We start from the raw sequence: 10474 nt of genomic DNA, 5'->3' as shown, positions 1-10474 counted from the left end.
CCATGCCTATATGTATATTTTTATGTTGTTTAAGTTTACTTGCAAGTTTAATTTTATACAATTTTAATTTTCTTATTAGTTAGATTCCTATGTTTGTCTTAATTTAATCGTTCATACTTTAATTTATGTTTGGCATTTTATTTATGAAACACAAGTTTTAATAATAAATCAAATGAAATTTTTTGAAGATGATATTTTAGAGAAATCCGAGTAGTGATTCTCTAAAATGTCTAGGTGAAAATATTTTTTTAAAAATATTACCAAAGTAATAGAGTATTTAAAAAAAATTCAATAATAAGTTTCATTTGTCAATTTTTTTCTAAAATTTTGATAGAGGTTAATAATAATGTATAGTGACTCCTTTAGTAATAAAATTGGTATAATCAAAGTTTTTAAAATAAAAATAATTAATTAAGAAATGATAGAGTGAATAAAAATTTTCAAAGATAGGATTTTAAGGAAGTTTGAGTAGAGATTCCTAAAAAATCGCTAAATGAAAAATTTTTTTTAAAGTATAGCCAAAGTATTGAAGTATCTAAAAAAACTTTCAATAAAATTTTTATTTACTTTGTTCCTTTCAAAATATTCAGAAGATAAGTAAAGAAGATTAAAGCATAATCAATATTTTTGTATACACATTCTACTTAATTATTTGCATTACATATTCTTATGTGCTTTAAAATTTTTTAGGATGGGATTCTAAAAAAGTTCGAGTAAAAATTCTTAAAAAATCTTTAAGTGAGAAAAATTTTCTAAAATACCATCAAAGAATTGGGGTTTATAGGAAAATTTTCAATAAAAATTTTACTTACTTTGTTCCTTTTAAAGGTGTTAATCATAATTGGAAATTGATTAAATCATAATAAGTGTTATATTTTTTTTTGCATATTTTACTTTATTATCTTGCATTACATGATCTTATGTACACATTTTAAATCTCCAATGATAGAACTCCTGAAAGTCGGAATAGTGATTTCTAAAAATTCTTTAGGTGAGAAAAGATTTTTAAATATTACTAAAGTATTGAAATATTTAGAAGTTTCTTTTCAATACAAAAAATTTTCATTTTATCATTATTCTTATTTTGAGTAGTTTTTTTATTATTTATTTTTAGAAATAAATTTGTTTATAGATAATGATATTATTACATGATTTTTAAGATAATGAGAATTTCTTATGATGGGATTCCGGGAAGTCCAAGTAGTGATTCCCGATAATTCCCTAAGTAAGAAATTTTTTTTAAAAATTATCAAAGTATTAGAATATTTAGAAATATCTTTTCAATATGAAAATTTTCATTTTATAATTGTTTTCTATAATTTGAATAGTTTTCTTAATAAACAAGAAGATAATTATACTATTACATGATTTTTAATAATTTTTAAAATCAGACAAAAATCTCAAAGAATGAGATTATAAAAACATTCAAGTAGTAATTCTTTAAAAATTTTTAAGTAAGAAGATCTATCTAAAATGTCATCTATATATTAGAGTATTTAGATTAATTTTTTATAAAAATTTCTCGTTCTTTTTGTAAATGGCATAAAAATGAGTTTCATGAAATATTATTTGCTTTAATATTATAGATATTATATTTTTCATTTTTTTTCAAAAAAAATAAACATTGAAAATAAATATAACTATTGAGGATAAGATTTTTGAGAATTTCAAGTAGTGATTCTTAAAAATTTTTTAAGTGAGATAGTTCTTTTTAATATCATAGAGTATTAGAGTATTTTTGAAAAATTTTCAATATAAAGTTCTTATTTACTTTTTGAGCCTATTAAAAAAATAAAATTATGTTTTGTAAAGAAAACAAGAAAATTAATCTATAAATACCAAAATTAAAATAATTTTTGTTAATATTAAAAGATAACATATAATTAATTTGTATAATTTTAAACAAACGCTATGGAGGTACTAATCATTCCCCTCATATAACCAACTCTTGAACTCAGATTATTTTTCGCAAATCCAAAAATTATCTTTTTAATAAATTATATAACCAACTCTTGAACTCAGATTATTTTTCGCAAACCCAAAAATTATCTTTTTAATAAATTTTAATTAATTTATTAAAAAGATAAGTTTTAATAGGTAGTCAATCACACTTAACCAAAAAAAAATAGTGACGACTTCTCATATATATTTTTTTTATAATTTTTTAAATATTTAATGTCTAGTAACCGAATCTTCGGATCGATACGTTATGATAATTATTGTTGTTGAGGGTAAGTTATTGACTTGTCAATTTAATTTAATTAATTAATATAATTATTTTTAAAAAAAAATATTTAATAAATTTAAATTTTAAATTTAATAATAATTTTTTTAACTTTCTTTTGTAAAACACAAAAAAGTAAGATAGCTACATGGTGATTATCTTAATAAGATCTTAATTCCTAATGCAATTATACATAAATTTATTGTTTTTTTTTTTTTTTTTTTTTTCTGGCAGATGGGTAAAAAGAGGAGATTAAATGCTACTTCAGCATTTGCCTATAAGGCCAAAAGGAAAAAGAAAAAAAAAAAAACTTTAATAAACGAGACAAAAAAGGAGTAAATAATTCTAAAATTTTTTTGTCATAAGTTGAAAGTAACCACATGTTATGCACAATTAGAAACGCAGATAGAGATTACTAGGTGGCTTGGTAACTATAGTTTTTTATACGTTAATTAAGCGAAAGTTTAACTGATAATTACATTAAAGTTATTAATCTTAAACATTTTCGGAAATTTTTCACTACAAATTAAAATATAGAAATGTAGTAGGTTTAAGGAAGAGACGACAAAATGGATAAAACCACTCCAAAAAGTTTCAATCAAATTTTAATTGAACTTAATTGAATAAAAATTTAAAAACTTGAATTAAAAAAATTTTGAAATTATTTAAATTTGAAAAAAATTCAAAATTGAAACATGTTGAAATAATTGCGTTTTTTATAACATCTAAAAAATGGCTTAATTAGCCAAAATTTAAACTCGATTTAAATTTAAAAGGATTCAAATATAAAAAAATTCTAATCTAAAACAATTTAAATTTTAATAATTTGAATTCAAAATACTCTAATACGTTCAGTTGCCTTCCCTCGTTTAAATTTATATTTTATAATTCTGAATAACTTAAAGTATGTTGTGGGATTTCAAGATTAAAATGGATTAACAAAAATATTTTTTGAGTTTGTATGCAATGTTGCTGAAATTTTTAAACTTTATAAGTGAAAATTAAAAAGTTATCATGTGTATTTTGAGTATTTTATTATATTAAATTTTATTTAAGTTTATTTGACATTTTTATGAATGATGTTTATTGGTCTTTAGTTATTATACGTATGTTGGGCATTCGATTTAATGTGTAATTTTTATTAACTCGTCACAACACACTAATTTTTAAAATGTTGATTATTATGAGAAAAAAAATTAAAAAATAATAATTTGTAGCATGATTAATGAACAAATTAAAATAAATGTTCATTACGAATAAATTATAAGATAATATCTATTTATTTCAAATTTGTATTATATTTTAAATTTTTTATATTTAATTTTATCCATATTAATATATCTATGTAATATATTATTTTTTATGTCTAAATATTATTTTTAGTTCCCTCACATGCAATCTACCCTGCTATGTCTTATAGGGTAACCTTTTATAAAGGACAAGCAATTATGGAAACTCGGAGAGTTAATTCTTCTTTATTCCTTTACCATTTTTTAAGGGAAATGAAATTAAGTAATGCATGACAGTTTGCATGGCAGGATATTTCTTGTCTTTTAATTTACTTTTTCTTACCTTCTTAGCATGAAAGATATATTATATAATAATATTTTTTTGTCAAAATAATTACTTTTTTATTAATTTTATAAATTAATTTTAATTTGATTTTTATTTTTTAAAATATTATACTTACTTGTAACTCGTGTAATATATAATTTGCTTTATTTATTTAAATATTTTATATACAAATAAATTAATATTATTTACCAAATTATATTGAAGTCTCTAATGTTTTTAATATATATAAAATTTATATATACAATTAACAACTCATAAAATATGTATTTTATTTTGAAAATAATCAATTATAATAATTTTTTCTTTTTAATGATTTAAAAAAAAAAAAGACATCTCATCGTAATTAAGATCTATCTCAAAATCATGAAGAAAAAATAGATGTGTATCAAAATATAAAAATATTATTGAATGATGAATAACATTATAAAATAAATATTGACATACCTTCACTGATGTATTCTTAATCAAATTGCTGAACAAAATATTAAAACAATCAACAGATGTCTATCAAAAGAAAAAATGAATTGAAAAAAAAAATTACTTAAGAAAAAAACAAATAACTTTGAAAGAAAAGTTGCAAATAAAATTAATATAGGATGGTAATTAGGATGTCTATATATGTGTGTATATATATATATATTTCAAATTGATAAGTATTTTTTTAATTTAAAAAGATGATATGTGTGTTTTAAATTTTAAAAAATCAAATACTAAAGGATAATTTGAAAATTTATAAAAATAAATATTGTATTTGAGATTTTTGAATTTAGATATTTCAATTGATTTATTTTGCACTTTTTTAAGTTTCTTATTATTATTACAAGTTAATTTTAATTTTAAAAAGATCAGTCTAATAGCTTCATGTTTTCACGTAATTAACCTGTAATCTAATTTTTTTTTTTTTGTTTTTTTCCTCATCCAATTTTATCTTGAAATTTGAAATTTAAATAGGATAGATTTAAATATTTTCAAATTTTAAATTTAAAGTTTTAATATTTTTTAAATTTTTGATTGCATAATAATTGTATATATCATTTTATGTGTCAAAAATATAAGTTATATATGTAGGCATCCATATGTCATATCTTATCAAGTATCTATGTATCTTATAATATAATATTATATATAATTAAAATTTTAAAAATATATTTTATAAAATTTAAAACTCAAAATTTGTAAATCTTATTTTTAAATAATTTTTAATTTTATAATTCAATTAAAAATAATTATCAAAGGAGTTAATTTTAAAAAAATAATAGGATAATAATAATAATAAATTATTATTATTATTATTATTATTATTATTATTATTATTACTTACATAAAAAATGGAATTTGAATCAGATTTATTTAATGGTAAATGACCTGAAATATGGAAAGAGTAGCATGTGTAAATAATGCAAATTTTAGTATGGACTTTTTTTTTTTTTCATTTAGAACTACTTTTTGCCAAAGTTTATTCAGAATTATTACATCAATTACTATATTTTCAGACACTCAATCATTTTCATTTTATTTATATTTATTTGTAGATTTATCATTTGATTTATGATTACATTTAATAAAAATGTTTATGAATAAGATCATTACCAATTAACATATAAAAGTTTGATTAAGACTAACTATAACCCGTCACTTAAACTCATTTAATTTAAATTTATTTTTAAAATATTAACAATATTTATATTAATAATATTGTAAAACTAAAATTTAATAATAAAATATTTTCACAAATCCAACTAGACGAAAACTAAAAAATCGTTACCTAGAACCTAACTGGAGTTGGGCTAAACGTGCGAAACACCCAGCCAGTAAACAACTCTGCTTCCTGACTCCATCTTGCTCGATGAAGTTTTCGTTTTGGTCTACAATTTTTGAGTGATGTTGACGGTGTTTTAGGTTGTGACAGGAAGGTCATTTGGTGATCGTAGGAACGACAGTTTAGATCCGTAGTGAGAAAGTACGGCTATAGGATGTCGAAGTTAGTTTTTTAAAACGTGTTTTATGCTCAAGTCGTTCAATTGTTTAAGGTTGAAACTGAAAAGAAGATAAACTGTAAGTGCTTGGGAAATTTAAATAGAGAGGATTCTTAGTTCTTACGTACTTGGATTTTTTTTTATTTTATATATGAAAAGAAGGATGATGATACAATCACAACAGTTGATTTGGAGCTCGAGAAGAAATAACATGGGTGATTATTAATTGCATTTAATGATTTTAAATAAATGTGAATTATATTTAATAATTGTAGAAAAATTAAAAGTTAGCTAACCTATTATGAAGTAATATTTTAATAAAATATTAGTGGAAATAGTTAAGTGAGTCCCTCCCTAACAAGAATGAGCCCGTTTTGTGATTAAAAGTCTGAATATAAATCCTCACTTGTGATTATATGACATCCGAGTGTCTATAAACTTATCAATCATGAAAGTTAACTATATTGACTGAATAAATAGGCACAACAAGTGATATGGCCCATGCTCGCACTTCTAATTTGTCCCTAAATTTCCTTCACAAAAGTGGGAAAAAAGCTTTCTAATCAGGGTTTTTCTTTTTTCTTTGCACTTTGAATTATGCTTTCATGCTGGTGACATTTATTGAGGATGCCAATGTCAGTCTTTCTTTGGCTTTGCACTTCTTTAATCAAACATACAGCCATTTACCTTGTTTACTTTGGGAATTTAAACTTTGAATTCTGCTTTTTTTTTAGCTTCTTTTCACATGCTTCAATGATTTTCTTTTATCATTGGATTGGTTTTGTTGGAAAATGAGATTGTTTTTTGTATTTGAGGTTGTCAGGTATTGTAGTTAATGCAAAAATATATATTATTCTGATTTCTCTTCTCTGTGTTTATGTATTCGTCTCACATTCCTTTCAAACTCAATCTGAAATTGCTTCATTTGGGGTTTTTTTTTTTTTTTTTTAAGAGAATGATTAAAAATCTGCATGTTGTAAGCTCAACTTGTATAGTGGGATTAAAATTATGGGTTCATGCACAGCTGGGTTTTTACAAATTACAGTATTTGATTAAATTGTTTTTCTTTCATTTGCTGTTATTGTTATTTATTTTCTGTCTGACAACTGAATCTGGTCAATTGGTTGTGTGAAATAAACTCCTTTTCATTGGCCAAAAGAAAAAGAAAAAATTCTTGTTAATTCCCATGTTTGCCATTGCGTCTTGACGATCAATTCATTTGGGTAGTATCATTCATACAAGCTTAAGTATTTTGAAAATATTTTTATCTTTAAATGAGAGTTTAAATTGTGAAACTAAAGGAATTGAGTTAACCAAATATTTGGAAGATTGGTTTAGTTGCAGCCTTGGCCATAGAGATTGACAAGAACTATAATTTGTCATGTACCTTTTGTGATCAAATGGTGCCTTTCCTTTTCCTTTATTGCAGCAGCAGCGGGAGCAGGTATGCATGTCCCCTGCCCTTGCAATAGAATCCTTTTAAGTTTAGTCAGCTTGATGTTTCTCCTTTTGAGAAAATTTTAAGTAAACTGATATTCAACTTCTTTTAGTACTGATTGATAATCAATTTATTTTTAAGTTTAGTTTTACTCGTCTGATTCTCGAAGAAATCTAGCACACCTACTTACCTTTCAACTCTCTTTCCAGATGGAAGGCAGCCGTTTTCTTGTATTTAATTTTCATTGAAAATGTTTCGGAAACAAATCTCATAGCAGAAAGATCAGATATCCTTAATTTGAGGAAAGGCACAATTGATAAGTCCTTTGAAAATTGAAAACCAGTAAGAACTATGCAGGAACTGCAGTTTTACAGCGGAGAAGTGCGAAGTGTGCTTATGGTAGGATGAAAAGATAAGAGTAGGATGAAAAGATTGTGAAAAATACAAAAGATAATAGTTATTGGCCTATGCAGGTCTCGAACCTGCGACCTTCGCGTTATTAGCACGACGCTCTAACCAACTGAGCTAATAGGCCATTTGATAAAATTTATTTTAAAACAGGAAATTCTTTCTATAAAGAAGAATGACAAAATAATAATAATAAAAAAATGATCATAAACAACACAACATCAGAAATCATGCATGCATCATTGTTTTAGTTTCAACTTATAAAACTACATATTCACATTGCAAAAACTACTTATTGAATTTGACAATAATCTTGTGTTAGGTTAGGAATATCAAAGAGAACGTCCTAATTAAACGACTTTTGTTAATTTTCATAATTTTTTTCCATTATAATTATTCATATCATCTTATATAATGTGCTTTTGAGCGAAAGGTTACCCTAAACTCAATGCATTGTATGCTTTCTAGAATTCCAAATGCCCTCAGACTATATTAAGACTGGGTTTAGTAGACAAGAGCTAAATGACTGACCATGAATCTAGTTGTTCCTATTGATCTGAAGAAAGTGAAACAATGCAAAATTTGACTTATCTGGTAATAATCTCCTTCCATATAGTCATTACTCATTTGGTCCTCAAACCATATCTTATACAGATAGCATAAATGATGCCCAGAATATACTTGTTGTTAGAAAAAATAAGAGAAGAGAAATAATAGAAAAATTTTTTGGCTTTGAGGTATGAAGAATATTTTCTTAAAAGCAATTATATTTTTAAGATACAATAAAGCATCAAGCTCTCCAATTAGAAATAATGAAAATGATTATATTGAAATATTTATTTATAATGAATGAACGGACATAAATTTCTATTCAAATAGTTATGACCTTTTGTATAATCATGACCTTTATGAATAATAATCTATTTATATTCAAATAGTTATGACATTTTGTCTTATGATAATTGTTTCTATTCAAACATAATTATTTAAATTATGAATAAAATTAATACAAAAATTAACTTTACTCATCAATATTTACACTTTTTATTCAATGTGAGATACACCACATTCTAAACTATTAACAATCCCCTACAAGTTTAGAATATTGGTGCTTAATTTTTAACCTTTCACACAAATAAATGTTAAGAATATAAGAAGGTATCTTTCAATTTAAACCTTTAAGTAGTATATATATCTTATAATTTTAACAAAGTTAATGGTGTTTGTAAATTAAACCTCAACTCTTAATGTTAAAATTAAAGATATAACACACATTATATTTATTTATTCTTCTATAAGAGGTTTATAACCGCTTTTAGCACTATTATAGCCATATGTTTATCCTATTCATAAACATTTATAAGAAAGATCCAAATTTTTCTTGTTGAAATGGCACCACTTCTATGTTTGTATAGTTAGAGTTTCCTTTATGTCTCCATTACTTTAGACATTTAAAATTCTAATAAGAGTATAAAAACTCATTCTTCTCACGTAATAGATTCACTAGTTTTTAAAATTTGAATGGATTTTACTAGTGCTTAATAGATATATAACAATAATTTGTTTTTACCTATTAAATTTTGTAATTAAAGGTTACTAATTCAAAGTTGAGTTCCCATTATTGGTGTCTAATAGTAAGAGTTTAAATCCATTCTACTTGTAGTACTATTAACCAAATATCTTGAAATTTAATTTTTTTATGATAATTACCCCCACTTGAGATTGAATCTCTAATATAATAACTTTAAGCTAATATGTCCAAATTTTTCATTTTGCATATCATTTATATGCTTTACACATTATTGCCTCATTCTTATTATTTTAAGAAATAGCTGGCTTTGGTTGTGGCTATAACTCTATACTCATAAATTTCAACTATTCTATTTTCATACTTTTATACATCTTTAATACAATTATACTTTTAGTACAATTGGATAAACTCAATAAATAAATCAAACCATTTTAGTCATTTTAAGATTTTTAATAACATTTTTATGACTTTACTTTAGTAAGTGTCTAAACTTATTAACTTGTATAATTTGCTTATAAAATTATACTAGAATCTTACAACACTATAGTGATAATTTTTATTTCTTTTGATTCTTATTACCCCCATCATATGCAAGTATGCATTCTTTTATTAAAGATTGTCTCGTTCAATTATCAAAATATCATATATATTTAATCAAGTTGCCATTTCATTTATTTTTTCATTATTTGGTTTTTTTTAGTAAGAGGCCTCCAAATTCATCTTTAGTGAAAGATAACTAGCAAATATTCTATACCTTAATATTTCTTTTTCATAAAAGTTTCAAAACTTTTATATTTTAACGCAATATAAGCATTTACATTAATAAGTAGATTTTAAATATAATCATATTTTTATAGTCTCCTTTTAAGATTTTTTATGTCAATTCATAAATACTTATATGAATCTATTTCATCATGGGTACTACTAATAATTCTTTTTACCATGTACAAAATCATTTCCATCACCCAAATGGATCAAATAACATTCTTTCTATTATTATAAAAGTTTTCATATTCACAAGATCTTTAAATCACTTATGGCCTCCAAAGTAATATACTTTAAAATTTTCACTATATTTTAAAACTTTTAATAAAATCATAAATGATAAATCATTGTACAATCCATGAATTAGATCATATATATAACAAAAAATTACCACAACGTGATCAAGATTATGGCATCAATTTTGGCTTATGGCTATTCTAAGCCAACTATAATAATCCATATTATACCTACAAATTATATAGATTTGGCTATTAAAGTTATCTCATTTACAGTAATGGCTTTTAATGAAAACTATCTCAAATGTTATCAGGAGTTTC

General features: G+C 23.3%; 1 non-coding gene across 1 annotated transcript; it reads right to left on the bottom strand.

The window, feature by feature from the left end:
* Positions 1 to 7674: 7674 nt before the first annotated feature.
* TRNAI-AAU (transfer RNA isoleucine (anticodon AAU)) lies at positions 7675 to 7748 on the bottom strand. The gene has a single exon. It is a non-coding gene; the product is annotated as a tRNA-Ile (tRNA).
* Between the last annotated feature and the right edge of the window lie 2726 nt (positions 7749 to 10474).

This window comes from Durio zibethinus, chromosome 24 (genome assembly GCF_047325235.1).
Source record: "Durio zibethinus cultivar Kanyao isolate XHJ-2024 chromosome 24, ASM4732523v1, whole genome shotgun sequence".
Lineage (NCBI taxonomy): Eukaryota > Viridiplantae > Streptophyta > Magnoliopsida > Malvales > Malvaceae > Durio > Durio zibethinus.
The sequence above is the reverse complement of the archived record's forward strand: the minus strand, read 5'-3'. Positions and strand labels throughout refer to the sequence as shown.